The sequence below is a fragment of the Nyctibius grandis genome, chromosome 3 (assembly GCF_013368605.1).
Source record: "Nyctibius grandis isolate bNycGra1 chromosome 3, bNycGra1.pri, whole genome shotgun sequence".
NCBI lineage: Eukaryota > Metazoa > Chordata > Aves > Nyctibiiformes > Nyctibiidae > Nyctibius > Nyctibius grandis.
The window spans coordinates 1,787,651-1,807,131 of record NC_090660.1 but is presented as its reverse complement, the minus strand read 5'-3'; the positions used below and the strand labels follow the sequence as shown (position 1 = coordinate 1,807,131).

Below are 19,481 nucleotides of genomic sequence, written 5' to 3'. Positions count from 1 at the left end.
AAGAAATTTTTCTCCATTGAAATGCCGTGCTCATGGCTCCCTCCAGCTGTTACATGCCCTGAAAGACTCTTAGCCCAGCAAGTACATCAGATGACCTGGCCGAGCTCCTGCTGCTAAATACAGCAGTGCTGAAGCCCAGCTCCCTTGATGATTGCCAACAGTCGACCTTTGCCAGCTGCTGCTGATGTTTGTAACACTCACTTGGGCTCATGCTACAGCACCTGAACACTGCTCACTTTTCTTCTCCCTCTCTTACTCTTCATCCATTTCTACCAGGGTTTTTTGTTTGTCTATTTGGTTTTTTTTAAGCTGCTTCTTTTGGGATTCGCAAGAAAAAATACACTCGAGATTATGCTCAGGTTGAAGGTTTCTCCCTAGTGTTTCCTATCCAGGAGATTTCAGACCTGAAATCCCTTTTTACAGGAATTTCTCAGAAGCTGGTTTTAACCCAAATGGTGATGATTTCTCAAAACTCAGAACTGTTAATAAAGCAGACTCAAATATTTTTCTGACTACCTTATTCCTTTCTTCTTGAGTGCTAGAGTGCTAAAATCACTACACATTTTTATAATTTCCCACTATAATTATAAGTGAAGCCAATAATTCTCACAGAGGTTCTCTTTTCTGAAACAAAATGACTGGGGGGGGATGCGGAATTAGTCAGCTCTACCGAAAGTTTCTGAATGCTTAAAAATCACTATCTGAATCTTTTCTGTATGCAAATTGTCTAGAAAATTAACAGCTAGAGGGAGCTACATTATTCTCTTATTTGTGCCAGATTGCACTACCACTGAGAACAGGACAGGACTCTTCTCTACCTGCCTCACTGACTAGCCACGGCTTCCAAATGCTTCCGAGACAGATCTTGCTTGTGGTATTACAGGAACCCTGATATTATCAGTGCCGTGCATTAATAGAAGTTACTGGTACTGTTTAATCTGTCAGTAAATGTGCTTCCCTCCCCTGTTTTTCCTTAAAAATCAGGAGCACAGAATGCGAAATATTGTGAGATTACTTTTGAAACCTAGTATACAGCTGATTCAAGGGGTTTGCAGGGTTTTCTCCTTTTAACAAAGCTAAAGGATAATTACTTTTTCCATTAATACATATAATGCAAGAAGTACCCAGATTGTTATCCTTTCTCTCCATTAAGAAAATATATTCTATTTTTAAAAATTACTCTGTACTGCATTCATTTTTATGATGAAAGCTCATATTATGCCTTCTATTTTGCTAATAGCAAAACATTTATTGATATCATACACAGAGCTGCAACAACATAGGAGCAACAATTTCATTCTTTATTTTAATTTGCAAAATAATATGTTAATTTCAAGATAGGACTATACCACAGCAGAATTCAACCTTTTAGGGCAATGATTTGCCTGAAGTCTACAGTAAACTACTAATAAATACTGACTATTCCCTAACGAGTTTACACTCCTTGGAGCCAAAACATAGCACTGTATACAAAATTATTATAATCATGTGAGACGGTACTAGGGAAAAAAGCCAGCAGAAAAAGTTAAAAGTTGTAATGCTAAAAGAAGCAACAGTGCTTTTATCAGTGGCATCAAATGTTAATTTACCCACACGGGATTAACTAATCTGATACCTTTTAGACACTAACCAGGGAATGAAATTCTGCTAGGATTTTTATTCAATATAAATTAATGAGAACTCAAAGTTCATGCAGTAGAGCATTTCAAAAATTAAAGTATAATGAATTAAAAGCCCCAAATACACACTCCAACCCTTGTTCCTTAAATTTTAACCTACAGAAGGGAGGGGGATATGGAAATGCTAGCTTTAGAGGAGGAAGGTTCAGCTTTCAGGGTCTGGGGGAGGATTCAAAGCAGGATTTAACTTCAGGTGCCCTGAATCACCCCCACTTCTCTCCCTGCCTCTGTAAGCCCTCTAAGGCTTTTAGGATGGCACGGCTCCCCAGGCTGAAATTAATCTCTCTGCAGTTTCCCCGCTCTCCATTTAAGCTACAGTTTGAAATACTTGTTCTGAATGCATTGTTTCTACACTGCCAGTCAAGACTGCTGAGTATAACACTGCTGAGAAGAACGTTTGCATGTCCAGACCATGTCAGTATACCCAGCCCCCCTCCAAAAGGAAAAACCCCACCACCCCACACAGCAAGGCTGCCGACCATGCCGAAATAATTTCTATCTGTACAGAGCAGCAGTTGGCAGAGGAAGAAACAGCCACAGCTACAAAAGGAGTGCTCAAGAAAGAAATCATGTAACTTGGCAGAAGCATTGCCCAGGCAAACAAACACCTCAGTGAGGATAAAAATAGCTTTGTACGCTTTAGTTTGCCTGTCTGAAAGCTGCTGTAACACACCATTCGCCTCACACAGACAACTGTGAAAATAAACAGTATTTTGAAACTTTATGAAAAATGCTGTTACGCTAAAGCTAATAACCTCTCCTACTTCATGATTCACGCACAACCCAAGGCTCTATCCCCATAGAGCTGGCTGCTCTGTCCTTATAAAGATTACATCCTTCTCTTCCTGAATAAAGCTCGTGATTTTGCCTGCATGCTGGAATAAGCAAGTCTTCATAACAGTCTTCAAGGAAATTTCCACTTGCTGAGCCTAGACAAGAGAGAAACTGTCCAGGGACATCCATGCAATGGTATGACAGCTTTTCCGTAACTTCTGTGCTCTCCTGGTTCACTTTTATGTTGAAGAAAACCACTTCTCGCAGACAGCTAGAACTTCTCTACTTCCAGCTACATGGAAACCATTCCTACAGAAGACTGAGGGATTTTCCTTATGGCATAAGCCCAAGAAATGAGAATGCAGCAAGGGCTTCTAAAGCACAAGCCACTACTAGCTAAATCACTACTTCTGTAAAAATTGAATCCTGTGATTATTGTGCTATAAAAAGGTCTTAAACAGGCAAAACCACATGGCTTAAGAATGGAAAGTGAGATATGATAATTATATGTATTATGGTTACAATATAGGTTTAAATACAGGTTTTTTGAAGGAATGAAAGAGGAAAAAATATCTGCTGTTAATTCTGGGTTTAACAGAATCTTACACCAGAGTTTTAGCTTCTCATTTGGCAATGTTAATTAAGTGTCATAAAATCGGAGTCACTTATTAGAGCTAGCTAATGCTTATCAGGCCACAGTGATTTTTTTCACTTTTATTTATTATTACTATTATATGAGCTCTTTTTCCTTATTAGTAGCAGCAAAGCATCATGCGGAGAAAAAGAGTTATTTGCCATAGATTTTATAAAGGAAATTTATCACACAGATGACTCCAGTAAAAAAAATAATGTATATAACATATATTAACTTGATCTACCAAAACATATACTAGAAGAGTATGAGTGATCCAATGCAGGACTTTCCATAGGCAAAAGGACGGAGGAACACCTTGAGTGCAAAGTAGCTGTTAAATAGAATATTTTGTTTATGTTGAGGTAAGATTATATGATCTGACCGTTTTATACAGGTTAAAGTATTTCACATTATTAAGATAATAAAAGGGCCTTACTCCCTAAATGCTTTCCTCCTCTCCTTGAATCACTGCTCACTCAAACCTCCCACCTGCAGATGCTCAAACCTGTCCTGAGATTCCGTTGCTGAACTTGGTAAGATAGGTGACATTTCTGTTCTAACAGATAATTCATTATTAAGTTTATTTAAAATAATCTTTAATCCTGATTTTACACACTTACGTTTCTTATTTAACATTTTTTAAATGTTTTCATTCCGTATTGCATAATCATCACTAGCAACTACTTTCTACGTATCAGGGTAACGCATTAACTTGCCATGTGATATTGACATTTACTTACTCATTATATCACTTGACTGTATATTTAAATAAAATTCTTGGTACTGGGGAAGCTTACTCTCCTGGAAGTGGGTTTCTTTAATTCTCGTTATTTCCTACCCCATATCTCAAGGTCAACAACCTCTACCTTTTTTCTGAATACATATTTTTGAGAAGTTACAGAGTTGCCCAAACAAAGCCAAAAGTAAAAAAACAGAGATTGAGAAACATACAGTGTATTTCTTGAACTCATTCTGGAAGAAAAAGTAGGAAAGGGCACAAGAAGAGCAGAAAATTAGATATTAACTATCAAACTCTTGCTTTGTAAAGGAAGTCACGTATTGATGCCACAGATTTAGAAAATAATGAGATTCTAATATATTGAAAGCAAAGTATACATTTTCACAGAAGATTTATCAATAGTTTCACAATGGAGTCAGTGAATTGGGAGCAGTATATATTTCATCTTTCTCCAGTAGTCATTTGCTAGCACTGGTGGACAAATGCTATAGTCACAAAAGTAAGAGTAGATTAAGCTTGCCTTGTAACCGACCAAACACCATCCTGCTGCCTTTTCCAATATTTTGCTACAAGGTCAAAAATTCTGAATATCGTGGTTACAGCTGATCATATTGAGTAGTGTCGGTATCTGTGCAATGACCTTAGAACAGATGCCAGTGCATGTCGTGGAACCAGACAACAAGCTCAGCAATGTGCAAGATCAAGTGCTGGATTTACAAACTCAGAAATCTGAAAGGCAAGACATCTGTAATTTAATATGCTTCATCAAAGATCAGGGAAAAAAAAGTTTCATATTTGATTCTTAATGGGTAAAAGAACATGGGGAAGCATTTTACACAAGATTCCTCAGGGGACAGAGCTTCTACCCATCTTTATTTACAGACTTGAAATTCTCTGTTACATCTCTCCTGGTACAGCGCATGTTTGGATCATAGTCAAGATCTCAGCAAGACCATTACGTTCCTTGTTCTTATAAAGGTCCTTAAATGCACAGTAACTCTAATAGTTTTAGTTGCCACTGATTTTCTCAACGTTTCTACAATTTTGCCTGACAAATTCATGTTCTAAGGCTGCGCGTAGCCAAGCACCATGGAAAGTGATCTAAAACAGTAGCTTGTGCCATGTTAGCATCCCTGGAGCTACAGCCATCAGCTGAAGGATTACATGCCAGTCAGAACATATTGTGTTACACTCTGTCATGCCAGATCTGCAGCGACAAGTTTCTTCAACACTAAAGCTGAGTTTCTGAAGTGACAAGCCTCAGGAATCAAGCAACTGCAAAATCTCCACATACATTCCAGCCTTCCAAAAACACAGCAATGCTGTGAAAAATGCACAGCATTTTTCAACAGGCTGATAACGTGCAGCATATGCTTGCTTAATGCCTGCCTAGGATACAAAGACGACGATGATGGTGCCAACAAAATGCCTGATCCAAAAGCTGCCAGAGTCAAAGGGCATCTTTCCATTAGCAGGTTTTGGATCAAGCTGTGAAATATGTCAATGCACTCTGTTTCTGACTACCCTCAAACCCACTGCACACTGCTGCAAACTTAACAGCGCCTCTGCCACAGCCACTAGCTTTTTACTCTCATACAACCTTTTAAAACTTTTCTTGGTGATCTCTCTCTTTGTGATGTGAGGGCTCTTCCCATTAGCCATGAATATATGTTCCTGGAATCTGAGGTCATGGAAATAGCTGTGACACAGAGGGCACCAGTACTGCAATAGGTTCAACATATCTTTTTTGACAGAGTTAAAGTACCACATGGCATCAAATGCTAACAGCACCTCAAGATCAGTCTTCTCCCATATGAAAGGATCCTTTCCATGGGAACAAACTTTGTGAGAAAGCTGTAGTCCTTGAGTTCCACCTCCAGAGAGGGGAATTACCTTCTTGTACCTACAACCTGCAAGTATCTTTACATACTTCCGCCCTCCCCCCCACCCCATCCAGACATTACTGTGCTATTAAACTGAGTTTCTAGACACTTCCAGGGATTTTAATTGACTGTGCTAAGCCACCAACGAAGGGACTGAAAAGTTGCACGACTAAATCCTTGTTTTTATAAGGGGAATTGTTATAAACAGCTAGCTTTAACATTTGGAGCTTTCCTCTTACATTTGACATGAGCTCTTCCTTCAAAGAAACGCTTAGATAAATTGGTGAACCTCATTTTATAGGTTCATCCATCTATTTGACAAAGAAAAGTCTGATGTTCAATTCTATATTCTAGAAGCATATTCTATACTTTCAAACACATATAGTTAAAAAGAACAATATAATCCCTCTGGGAGTAAAAAGAAATCAAATGTGGACATGGTACATTAGCTTAATAAAACCCAGGAAAGACATTTACAAACTCTCTGGCCTGAGGGTCCCTTTAGGAACAAACACAAATAGTTCTGGTTTTTACATAATCTCCCTTCACTAGCACTGTCCACAGGGGAAAGTGCATCATATACCTTCAGCTTGAACCAGACAGTGGTTTTCAGACGACAACTACTTTTTAAAGTGTGTCCTAATTTGCTGAAAGCAATTTACTGAATTAGCTCTATAGCCACTGCATGTCAATGTAGCTTGGTTTCAACAGATCTGAATTCATGTTATTCCTACTTTATGTTTTCCATGTAAATTATAAAGAAAAAAGACTGACACTCCCTCCATTAAATGTTAAAAACAAAGAGATTTATGTGCTAATTAGTCTGCAAAATTAATGGAATTTAGGGGCTCAATTTTCTTATGTACATTTACAAATCTCTCTCTCTTTTCTCCTCTTTCTACTTTCATGTAACCTCTTACAATTTAGCTCATTCCTGTTAAATTTGCAAAAATAGCTACATGTTTCTACACCTTCGAAGTCCTTAGTTTTTCTCTGTGGGCAGCAGGAAGGGGAAGCATGTTTTAAATACAGCTTGTCAGAAAGTTGCATACACTCATTTAAAATTCTGTCAACACTTACTAACCAATACTGCTGCTATTGATCAGTATCAAAACTAACTCTTAACTCTTTTGAATTAAGTTTTTATAGACCCCACGTTCAATGCATTCAAAAATTTTCTGTTTGGCTGGTACTGTTGATATTTTTAAATCATCCATAATAGCAGCTCATATTAGATTTCCAGTATTAGCATTATATTTTAAATAAGGCTATCAGCTTCTCTTGAGACACTATTATGCCATTCACACAGTTCTGCAGTATTCCACATCACAAGATAACATCAGTAGCCTTTGTCTAATACACAAGGAGAAAGCAGGAGAAGTTAATAGTGCCACCTCTGCTGGGCAAAGGACTTACTTCTGCAAATGCTAACAATGAGCTTCCAGTATGATGGATCAATAATACCTAGATTTAATTGGAAATTTTGGAAGTAAACCAGTCAATTTACATTTATTACAGATAAGAAAGTGCATAATTAAATTACTTTCTGTAATAGATTCCAGCACCTTGACAGAAAGCCAAAATCTCACAATGCTGATCATTACTCCGATCAGCAGCATCCTGTTCTTTAGCTGTAATCTTTAGACCTTTTTAAAGGTAAAAGCCATGATTACAGCCTTCAATTTCCTTGCTTGCAAACTCATGACCAGTAAGTTTCTGAAATCATTATAAGCATTTCTATAGCTAAGCTTTTAGCTGTGTTTCATGAGCCATGTTAGACTACGCAGACAATGTATTTTTGCAGTTACGCAGCCAGCTGAAAAACGCATGCAATCTTCTACACGTGAAACAGAAAAACTTGCCAGTGACCAAGACCCTAAAATGAGAACACTTCTGTTTTCAGGGAATGGAAGACAGAGTGAAAGGGGAGAAATTGGTTTTGGGTGACTGGAAATTATTATGGCTTAATGATTCTGGCAACCCCAATGCTCTTGTCAAACCAAAGGCTTTATGTTGTTTCCCTGTCTCTATTGACTTAGGAGCTTGTTTGGAGTTCTGACTTCAGAGTCCCAACACTATTTTTCAGTAACCTCTGGATCTATGCCAACAGAGTAAATTAATAGATTTGGGAGTCTCTCCTGTCTTCTTTCTTACTTGCAGTTAACTTCCCCTGTTCCTTTAAACTTCCCTCCCTTTGTAGGAGAGCCTGAGAGGCTTAAAGTGTTGAAATCATCCATAAAATTGGATAAGCCTGTAGATTTCTACAGCAAACACTGTCATTGTGACTCCAGCCTCATGGAGGGACCAGCTGTAAGAGAACAAGATAAGAGCGTAGGAGGAACTGCCATATCACACCTAGTGAGCTGGTAAGCTAGTAGCTTTTCTCAAAAACCTGAGAAACCTGAGAACTGGAATGCTTAAAATAATTTATTGCCAATTAGCACTTCATTTCTGGTATCTCTGCTTTGAGCCCCAGCTGTACTACACTCTTCCAGACGACTCTGGATGTGGCTCATCAAACAGCCATTGCTCATCAACATGTTGGTTGCGGCCTTAGCTGCATTTCACATTACTCAAGTTTTCAAGAGAAGAAAAGAGCTAAAGCATCACCACCAGTGTGTTTAAGATAAGAAATTATCTATCTAATATGGATATCCATATCCTTATAATATGTAGAATTTGGTTTTCTCTTGAAACTAGAAGTTCATTAAAACAATTTTTAGAGATTGCTCACAATAATTGGGCTCATAATTAAAAGCTTCTCTGGTCTCTCAGTAACTGTTGTTTTAAAAATTTGGTATGCAACTTTTTCTTCCTGATAATTGAGCACCATTTTGGTCTAATTTAGAAACCAGTCAATCAAAATTTGGAAGAAAAAAAAAAAACACAATAAAAACCCCACCTGGAAACCAACATGTACAAGCAACAACCATCTCTGCATATTGAAAATGTGTTATGGGGGACGTTGCTGACCAGCTGCTGAAGTCAACAAATTGAATAATCCCAGCACTGTTTTTTGTTGAAGATTCTTTTCCTGCCATAGACAATAGACAACAACTTGGTACTGAAGAAAGCAAAGCAGTTAACATACCCTCTCTCTCAGTACGTATTGAAAACAATTTGGCTTGTGTATTAAAATAAACATCTATTTTCTATATATTCCACATTTGACATAACGCCAGCTAAAGCCCACTCAGTGCAGGACTATGCTATATCCAACAGTATTTCCTTCCCAGAAAAAGCATAATACCCTGTTTTGCTCAGCAACAATCTTGTTTACTACTCCTTTATAACATTGCCCAATGTCACCTGATTCTTCCCTCAAAACCGGGTCATCTTCATATCACTCAACCTGTACTAGCAAAAGCTAAGAAGCCAGGGATGGCTGTAAGATAACTTAGAGCTACTCATTCCTGATCTATAAATATTATGTAGTTAACAGACATGGCCAATTGCCTATTTTTACATACTGTAGGACCCTTTGATCCTTACAAACACCAGATAATTTCTGACAACTTTCTTAACCAAAGCATAATTAGCTCACTGAGAGTAAGTGCCTAAAATCCCAGCAGGAATGCTAAATTTGGTGGTAGTCAATATTGAAAAGCAAAGACATCTAAAATGCAACTTTTCAAAAGGCAGCTTTTCAAGCTTTCTTCTTTTTTTTCCACTGCTTATCAAATATACAGCCCCATGAAGCTCAGTAGAAACAATTTTTCTAACATTGAGTGACCTGAAAAATTGACCATTCAAATAAGTTTTGTCACAAAGAATATAAGTCTGTCCTAAAAGAAGTATAAATCTGTCCTAGAAGCAGTCAGAGAAGTTTAAGGCTCTGAAAAGACAATACCTCATTATCAATATTCAGTTATTTCTTAGTTGGCCAACAAACTACCAAAGACATCCAATACAGAACAACATTATCCTCTGTGAACAATTTATCACAGCTAAACAAATGGATCACTTCAGAGGGAGAAAAGCAGGGCAGATAGCAGGAGGAAAGGGTTAAAATACTACTGACCTTTCTTCTAATGGTTGCTTGGTCCTTAGCTGTCCTTCAGCACACCAAGTCTCCATGCAGACAAGAACACAGAACGTGTAACAGCCTTTTTTTTTTTTTTAATATATCTAGGTCAGCATAAATAAACTGCTGCTTCTTCATTACACCAAGTTTCTCACCCCGCAGTCATCTGCCATTCTGTACAAAGCTGACTCAAATCTCAGCTATCACGATAAACTAATAAAGGAAAATTATTCTCTCTTACTCACAGGAAGAATTTTCTCTTGTTCAAAGCACTGTGAATGGATCTATACAACACGATCATTCACTTCTTCCCTTTTCACCTATATAAGGCTTGCACAAAGCTGAAGTTTTCTAAAGTGCGTGCTCTTGCTCAGTACAAGCTGATGCACTTTTTTGCTTCAAATGTACATGTGCCTGTGTCATTTTTATCAATATAAAAGTGAGTCTTACACACAAACAGGTTAAAAAATGGTTTTATCTAAGAAAATGAGACAAAACAAAGTGAAATCAACAGCAGATCTATGATGTGGGACTGGATGCCAAGTCAGACTCTTCCAGATACAGAGATATTTCTTGTGACTTATGCAATAACTCACATACAGAAAAATGAGTATTAATGTTCTGTCTCTTACAGTGTAGTTCAGATTTACTTGTGAATAATCTAAGTCTAATTGTGAAGGCTGAAACATGAATAATAGCTGCACTCTCCCATCCTGCGGCGAATAGCCTCATTTTACCACATTATTTCTTTTTTCTCTTTCGGCATATTACTGTACTAGGAGGTAATAATGGTAGCCAAATAGCTCCCATTTCTACCAGCATTTATGCTTGTTTATGGCTTATTTCGGAATGGCAGTGCTCTGGCTGTGCTCGGAGAAGCCACCTACCAGTTGCACTACATCCACCTATGTAAGGAAAACCTGCATTTTGTGGGCAGGAGAGGGTGAACCACTGTCTGACAAGAGGCACCCACCTTGGCAGCAGCTGACAGTGCATTTTCTGTGCACTCACTGCATCTTTGCCGCAATTCCAGATGAGTCTCACACATCTTGGTCTGAATTATCTGTAGATATAAGCTAGCCTAGGATATCTAACCTGTCAGCCTCTGCTACTCCCAAATATACTGGACCTGTCAAAAGAGGTTGGCCAGTTTTCCTGTGTTGAGGTTTTTTTAATCCTGCATGTTCCTATCGATCTGTGCAAACGCAGTAGCTCCACTGTCTGAGGAAGTAAGAAATTTTCTAATTTGTTAAATGTGCCAACTCCAGTGTAGGCATGTTCCTTTTGAGGCACTGGGTTGAACAGGCATCTAGCAGAATTCCAGGGTGTCATTACCATGCATTTTTCAGCCAAAGCCTCACCCTTTATGTTAACTCTAAAATTTAATTATAAAGTGTGCCAGCTTTTTAAATAGGATAAAACTCCACTCCCTGTTTTAAGAATTGAAATTAGACAGCAGAGGTAACATCTTGAAATGGATTGATTGTATAATTCAGAGCCTGATTTACAAGGACTGATGTCCTCCTGTGAAAAACTGTCTTTATGCAGGCAAGAACCTGGCATTGGCAATACTCTTCTGGCACTAACAGCTCTATATCATCTGACTCACACTAACACCTCCACATACAGGTGATACCTCTGTGAATGTAAACTTGATGAATGCTTCCAAAACACATACCAAATAAACACAATACAAGTTTAATGACATTTAGAAAGGGTGTGAGAACTTTTAGCATATTTTATGGGCATGACTCATCCGTGTGAAATTTGAAGCAGCTGAATGCAAACAATACAAAAAAGACCAGATACACTATACTGCCTATAAAGCTCAAGTACAAACTTGTCAGCCACCCCACGTTTGAGCCCGTGAGCTCCCCCTCAAATGCAAATAAGAATAAAAGTATTCTGAGTGGAGCTGAAGAGCTAATCAGGTCTGTCTTTTCAAGATAGCATAGAAATGAAGCCACTAAGAGCACCTAAAAATATTTCTTAACTACTTAACAGGCTAAAGTCCCAATGCTGCTTGAGAAACCTTCAAATTAAACTCTGGACTTTTAGAATCATTGAGAGTGCTGAATTTGACTACTCTGAGGATAAAAGTCCAGAGCTGCATCAGTCCCTAATGATATGGGAAAAAAATATCTGTGATATACAGCCCAGTCTGGCTGGCTGTGAGGCTGCCTACTCTCTGCCACCAGCACAGCTACTTTTCTGCCAGAGTCAGCTCTTCATTAGCTTCAGAAACAATTAATGAACTAAGTTGAGTCCTGCCTGAAAAAAGCTAGCTGCTCAGCAGAACCAGGGTGGATCTGCTGTCCCCAGCTGTCTGTGGCCCTACACAGCTGCCCATTTGCCTTTATCTCCAGCTGGACTTGGAACTGCTGCCTCTGCAAACGATTGCTGTAGAAAAAGTTTCACACACAAAGTTTGAGAGCTCAGTATCATTTTTTTTTCTCCTCCTCCCCATCTAGGCATGTATTAAATAATCCAATTAGGTATTCTGAACACTTTAATTAACAAATTAGTTATGAACTGGAAAAAACAGTCATGCTTTGTGTATTTGCTGGGCTATGGTAAATTAACATAAGCTAATGATGCTTTATTTTTATCCAATTATTTCAGCTTCACTTTCCGCAGACTTTGTTTCTTGGATTGTGTTTTGAATGAAAAGGGTGATGTTTTTCCTTTCTAAAGTTACTTTTTCAACACATCAGTCTGACCTGGAAGTACACTGGTATTTTTTTTTTCCCTTTTTGATGCTTCTTTTTCCTGCCCCTTCACAAAATCTGCTATCTTCTTGCAAAGCATGTTTTTTCCCTATATTGCTCTAGAGACTGAAAGAGCCTGTCGTTTCAGAGGAATGAGCTAGTGCAAACATTTTTATTTTTAAGAATTCCTTCTAAAAATGTAGATTTTTATGAAAAATGTTTCATTAGGGTCAGCTCATGGAAGCACAGAAAACAAGTGCTAAGGTCAACTGAGTGGCAATCACAACTGTCTTCAAGACAGAGATACCAGCATTCACGGAGCTGAAGTGAGTTGCATTACAAATCAAAGAGGGGGGCCCAGCTATTTATTTTGAAGGTGCGGAATAAGCAAAATTGATTATGTGGTAGGATATGAGACAGATAAAGACATACAGAAAATTATATTAATCCAGCAATAATATTTGACCATTAAACAATAGCCAGGAGTGGACAAATGCCTTTCCTACATGACTCTTCTTTCTAGTTCCAAAAGAACTCGCAAATGATAAGCTAAGCTTGAATTATTTGTGGTTTTAAATGAAGAAAAAACCCAGAGGTTGAAGCTAGTGTTATACAAAAATTTTATTAGGATTAATATCAAAAGGCCATGTTACTAGTAAAAGTGTTTTCATCTACCCTCACAGGTAAAGGCACTCCTAGAGGAGCTACGTCTTGAAGTGAATAAAAAAAAAATTAAAAACCAACCCAAAATATCAGTTACTTGTATTCTCTCTAAAACATTCCAGAAATACTGTTGTTTATACTGTGTGCAACACAAAGAATGCCACGTCCAGCACAGACATGTTTTTAAGGTTGCACTAATAAATGAACCACTAGAGGATTATTTTTTTCAGTCATGAATAACTCGCTTTCCACCTATTTAAATGGAAAAGTAATTATTTAATAGGTAACAACATTTAATTTGCCCTGACATTTGATCACCTAATTTGACCTACTACGTATTATACGGCATAGTTTCAGCAAATAAACTGAATTGGATTGTACAATGTGTGTTTATCTAAAGCACGTATTTACAGAAAGGGAATTGTTTATTTATTTAAAGGCCACCATGTTTTAATTATTTATAAATTCTTACTCAGCAAGAGCTCTGTTATCGATGGACAAAAGCTAAGTGGATGGTACTACTCCTTTTCTCGTGGTTGTTACTGGTTTTTATGCTACTCCATCCATTACTGTTAGGTGCTTGCTTACTTAGAAAAGACAGTATTGAGGAACCTGGGCAGTGAATTTACAACCCCCTGGCAACTCTATAATAACTTTCCTCTAAGAGGATTTTAATCAAAATACGAGTTATGTTGTGCACAGGCATTCTTAGTGTGCCCAAAGGTCTTGTCGACACAGGAGACTGCAGTATTTAAGGTGACGATCTACGGTGTGCTAATTGCTGCACACTATCTCCCTACTGTCCCTATTTGGATTATGTTAATGCAGAGTGAGCACCTCCTTACTTCGAGGTTCACACCCAAACTGAATTCCCGGCAAGTCCTGTGAAGGGACAAGCCTCAACAGCTCACAGAATCCAGGCTGATACTAACCATCCCTTTTACGTTCACCTTGACAAAAGGAAAACTACATAAAATCCTCCTCGTATCCCCTTACAGACAAGTAATAAGGAATTGGAGAAGTGGTGATATTGGTTATGGTACTGGAGGTTTTAATAGCCATGCTAAAAAGAGCCTAGACCAGGTGTCTCCAGATTTCTTCTAAGGTGAGACTCTCACGAGCATTTTTTTATATTGGTAGCGCCGTTGCAGAACAGATCTGATTGATTTACTGGGAATGATTTGGGGAATAAATGAATCATATCCCATTATAGATAAGTTCTTGCATCTTCCACTCAGAAGCCAAAATTTAAAACTCCACTGAGAAAAAACACACTGTCTCAATTACACCTATGCCAACACTTAAAACTTCTGATGCTTGTTTTATAGACACATCAATAACTCCGATAACAGGTCAAGGTCAGCACCTTGTTTAAAAGGAAACATGAAAGCCCAGACAGGAGTTACCTGGAGGTGATAAAAGGACTGCTTTTTGAACATCAGCTATCCTATAGAAACCTGCCCTTGTATTCCATTGTCAATTTTATTGGCAGCTTCAGATTCCCCCCAATACTGAACTTGAAAGAGAGCCCTGGATGCTAAATTTCTTCTTCTTTATCCCACTGTGCAAAAGATAATTTCCATACATCCAAAGATTCATTATGACCTTCATACTTTCACTGTCTTCTGGGATTATTTCTGAAGTTCTGAGACTCTGCTCAGTTTCAAGCAGCTTCCAATTATATTATATAACATTACATTATGTTGAAATAATGTAGAATTTCTTCCCTAAATTAAAAGAGTACGAGGTGGATGATGGGCAGCTTTAATTCTTGTACTAGCGAGAAGTGTAAGGTCCAATAGCTTGGGAACCATTAAAAGGAAGATTGATAATGCATTATATCAAACATGTGCTAAGAATCCTCCTTACGATGTGATGCAGTCCATTGATTCAACTGATGGCAGGTCATAAGATGTTAGACCTTTTAACCTTGACATCACATATGCAAAAGCTACTGTAGATAGATTTTTAAAAAGCTCAAGAATGAGCTAATTGAAAACTCGCTTTTCCTCTGATACCACTTCAGTTAGTAAGGTGGTAGCAATAAGGACTACTTTTGCAGGAGAGTAGATATGACAAAAATGGAAGGAACTCTGAAATCTGATCATGACAGGATGAGAGGAAATGGCCTCAGTTGTGCCAGGGGAGGTTTAGATTGGTTATTAGGAAAAATTTCTTCACAGAAAGGGTTATCAAGCAGTGGAACAGGCTGCCCAGGGAAGTGGTGGAGTCACCATCCCTGGAGGTATTTAAAAGATGAGTAGATGTGGTGCTGAGGGACATGGTTTAGTGGTGGGCTTGGCAGTGCTGGGTTAACAGTTAGACTCGATGATCTTAAAGGTCCTTTCCAACCAAAACAATTCTGTGATTCTACGATCTTCTTAGCTAGTCTACTAACTAGATTTCAGTTAAAGTGTGTTACAGTGCTGTCAATAACTTAATGGCATGTATTTATGTGCCAATGTGAACGACTCCTGTGTCAGTCATTTTGAAAAGGAAAGTTAAATATTTTTTTTCAAAGGTAACACATTCTCATATTTCTCCAAATATTGCATTGGATCATTTAATACACTTAGAAAAGTTTGGTTTACATAGGCACAGCATGTGAGCTGATAAAAAATATTTTGAATAATCTCTCAGTTAAGAAGGGCATCCATAGTAAAAAGTTTTAGGATTTTGTAGTATTCAAAGATTTAACAACGTTTTCGTGTATTTAGATAAAAGTGATAGTGACAGGAACAAAAAAAAAAAGCCACGTACATTTCTCCTCTCCTGTGGTGCTTTCTTATACAAGCCTCAGACATTTCAAAAATAATCTGTACTATTGTTATACTGGCACTGAACAACACGTTAGTAATTTTTATAATTAAGAAAAATATGAAAAAATATTGCAATACAGTATCACAATTAGTTGTTAAAAATGATAAATTATCTTACTTTCAAAAGGATAATTTGATAGAATCTGACTACAGCAACCTTTGGACAGTTCCTAATTCAGTGCCATTTAGCTTTTGCTTATGAGCACTTAACAGAAGTCAGGAGTCACCATGCTCTACCTTCCCCAAACGTACTTTCACTATGCAATTCATCACATCATTCCAGTCTCCACATAAGTTTTGCCACACCTTAAGTTTCAAAGGTTCTTCACCCCCTTTCTTTGCAGGTCTAGCAGGATCCTTCTTTGCAGAATAGCAGGAATTGCTTCACACAGCACTAATCCCAGTGAAATGTGTTGTTAAGCAGTAGTACAGCAAAGGAACGACCTTCTTTTGCTCACAAACAGGAAAAGACAAAATAGTCTACGTTTTCTGGGGCCTTATTGCTCCCTACTTCTTGCCAGACTAATAAAATGAAAGCATTTTGCTTGCTTTTCACAGCTGCTATGATTGAAAGCGCCCAGGAAGCCAGAAGAGGGAAGGCAGCCCATGAAACAGCTGGGGTGCTTTGGGGATCAGTGAAAGAGAGAGCTGGTGTAAAATGCACACATGCATTGTACCCCCAGGCCTCTGGCTCTTTGTGATTATGGAAACACGGATTCACAGTTGTAACAATTATATAAATCAAAGTCTCTCACTCACTGACATAGAAATTGGGGCTTCAAATTTTAATACATTATATGTATTAATTTATATATTATACATGCACTGAATATTTGTTTCGACAATCAGTAATTTTTTCTCTAATTAAAAATAACTTCTTTTTTTTTTCCCCAAAAAAAAGCTCAGGATACTTTTCTTTGCTTACCCTAACAAGAAATACGGATCACAACAGGAACAAGGGGCAACGCAGAAGAATATGAAGCACCAAGTAAACAGATTTGGAGAGGTTAACTTTTCTAATCAAGTTATACTCTGTCCATCAAATCTGCATTTCCTTTGAAATAAGTATACATACTAATCTCTAAGTCAGCGAAGGCTTACGGGGCTCCGAGTAGACAGCTGTGGAAAATGTAAAATATTCTCACATACTGATATAGCAAAATACCCTACACATACACCCTGGAGGCTCAGTTTCCAGATCAACGCCATTCTATGAAGTTTTAGTTCTGTTTGCCTAGATCACTAGTTATGGGATTTGTAAACAAAGTGATATCAAACGTTAGAAATAAATTTGTGGATGTTTCTGCTTTTGAAGCCTCCTATAAACTGCTCAAATTATTAAACTCTTTGATGTGCAGCCTTCCAATTGCAACATTTACAGCAGGAAACTGAACTAGAACATAGACAGTCACAACTGCAACCTTCTTAATAACATGATGTGACTGTTCAGTACATCAGTGTCTTCATCAATAGAATAAAACATACTATCTATTCTGCTAAAGCCTTTTGCCAGTCTAGAGTGAAGTGCCGTGAAAACGGCAAAGAAAAATATAATTAGGTTGGAGACTAGAATTTTCAAATGTGCATTTCCTTAATTTAAAGGGTCTGGGGCTAGAGGAGGGGGAGTTCTTTCCATTTAATGACTCAAGCACAATGTGGTTTAAATAGCACATTTGATTTGGGAACCTATTAGCTGATAATGACTCTCTGGAGAGAAAAAAGTTTGGATTCCCTTATTACTGGTTTGATTAGCAATATCTGCAATTCCATGATGTTGTAAAATAGCTCAGCATTAAAACTGAGGTATTTTCCAACATTTGTAGAAGCAAAGGCATAAACACAGCAAAGGCCGAGTTCCCTTGTTAAACACGTTCCTGAATTTTGCAGTACTTTTACTGGCACTAGAATTAGGAAAGCAAAATTAGGTAACATATATATCAAAGCTTCAGTTTTGAAATGCATGTATGCTAGGCTTCATGGGTATTAAGAGATGGATGACAACAGTCTAAAGAAGTTGCTATTTAAGCAAAGAGATGCAACTAAATTTCAAATGACCTTTTGATAGAGGAAATTAAGCAAATATTTGATTAATGACAGCACTGAAGATCCATATTGCTAAAGAAACATCATTAAAAGAAACCGCACCATAGTGATTATAAGGGTAAGAAAGGGGAGGGTAAATATAATTAAAGGAAAAAAATTAAATTCCACATGTCAGATTTGCCTTTCACTTACAATAGAATAAGAAGTCTAGTAAACTAAAAGGAGAAATAGTCATCTAAAATCAATTTGAAGATCCTGCCCACCAAGCTGATGCAAAGCTTTATTTTACTGAAGTGATTCTAATGACTTTTTTTATATTTTAGGACAGGGAATAGAATGCAAATGAACTTAACTGTGATCAGATACAGCAGAATTCAACCAGTGTTTTAGAACTGACTTGTTTCTTAACTTCTTTCATCTGGACAATGAACAGTGGAAAACACAAATTAGGGGACCCACCAGCCTATCCAAACCCATGTTCAGACATATTGCAACAGAAAGAATGAGAATTACTAAAAAGTATGTAACAAAATAAAGGCAACAATGAAGTAAAATCCCAAAGCCAGTATAAAATGGCATCTATTCTCACTCAGAAGTCATATTCTAAATTTCTGAAGCAATAAACAAAGCTATCTACTAGTGTGCAGGTGTAAAACCAAAGAAATTGCCAATGCGACTGACAGGCCACAGGCTTTGCATCAGCTCTGCACAGCTGCAGGACTAGAGCTTGTCAGTCATATTTCCTTTAAGCTAGTCTTCAGCTTCAGGTCAGCTCATTTAGTTGTCATAGCAATTCTCTAACAAACAGGTAACATAGTCTAACCTCTTTTACCTTTAACTCAGCTTTGTGATCGCATGTGCTAGTGATGATTGGTGTAACAATTTTGGTATATTTCTGTAGCTAAAGTAGATACTCTGCAGAGAACAAACTATTACCGTAGAATAAAAATGAACTGTAGAGGACTACAATCATGGAAAGATAGCAGAGGTATTGAAAGTACAGGCACAGGGTGGTACCATAGGGAGTAGAGCTATAAGCAACTCACCAGGTCAATTACTAATCACTAAAAGAAAGCACCTTGCCAGCTGGCTAAGGCTGATTTTATGGAACAAAAACCAAGAGAAGAGGAGATCAAAGAACAAGAATTCTGCACACGTAAAACACTCACGTACAGAGAATTCAGACACACAGAGTTACAGACTAATAAACAAAGATATCAGGATATAGTTAGACCAGGCAGATCATCAAACTTACGCACCTATTCTTCCAACCACCAAAACTGAGGTGGCTTTCTTACTTCTGAACAACAGCTCAATGCATCACAGAAATACAGGCAAAAGGCAAAGTTCCTGTAGCGCTAGAAAAAGCTGAATGACAGCAGTCGTTGCTAAGGTGGGAAACAATTTAAATCATCAAAGCACATCAAAAATGTTTAGTTTTGCTCCAACAACCATGACCTTACAAACGTTCACTTGCTCGATGAACACAGGTATGCCCTTTTAACTGAAGGCAAT

At 37.8% G+C, this 19,481-nt stretch overlaps 1 protein-coding gene across 1 annotated transcript in view; it reads right to left on the bottom strand.

Annotated features, from left to right (window-relative positions):
- Positions 1–19,481, bottom strand: part of CNTNAP2 (contactin associated protein 2) — a 974,788-nt gene that overhangs the window by 644,384 nt on the left and 310,923 nt on the right. The gene's annotated exons all lie outside the window — the stretch shown is intronic.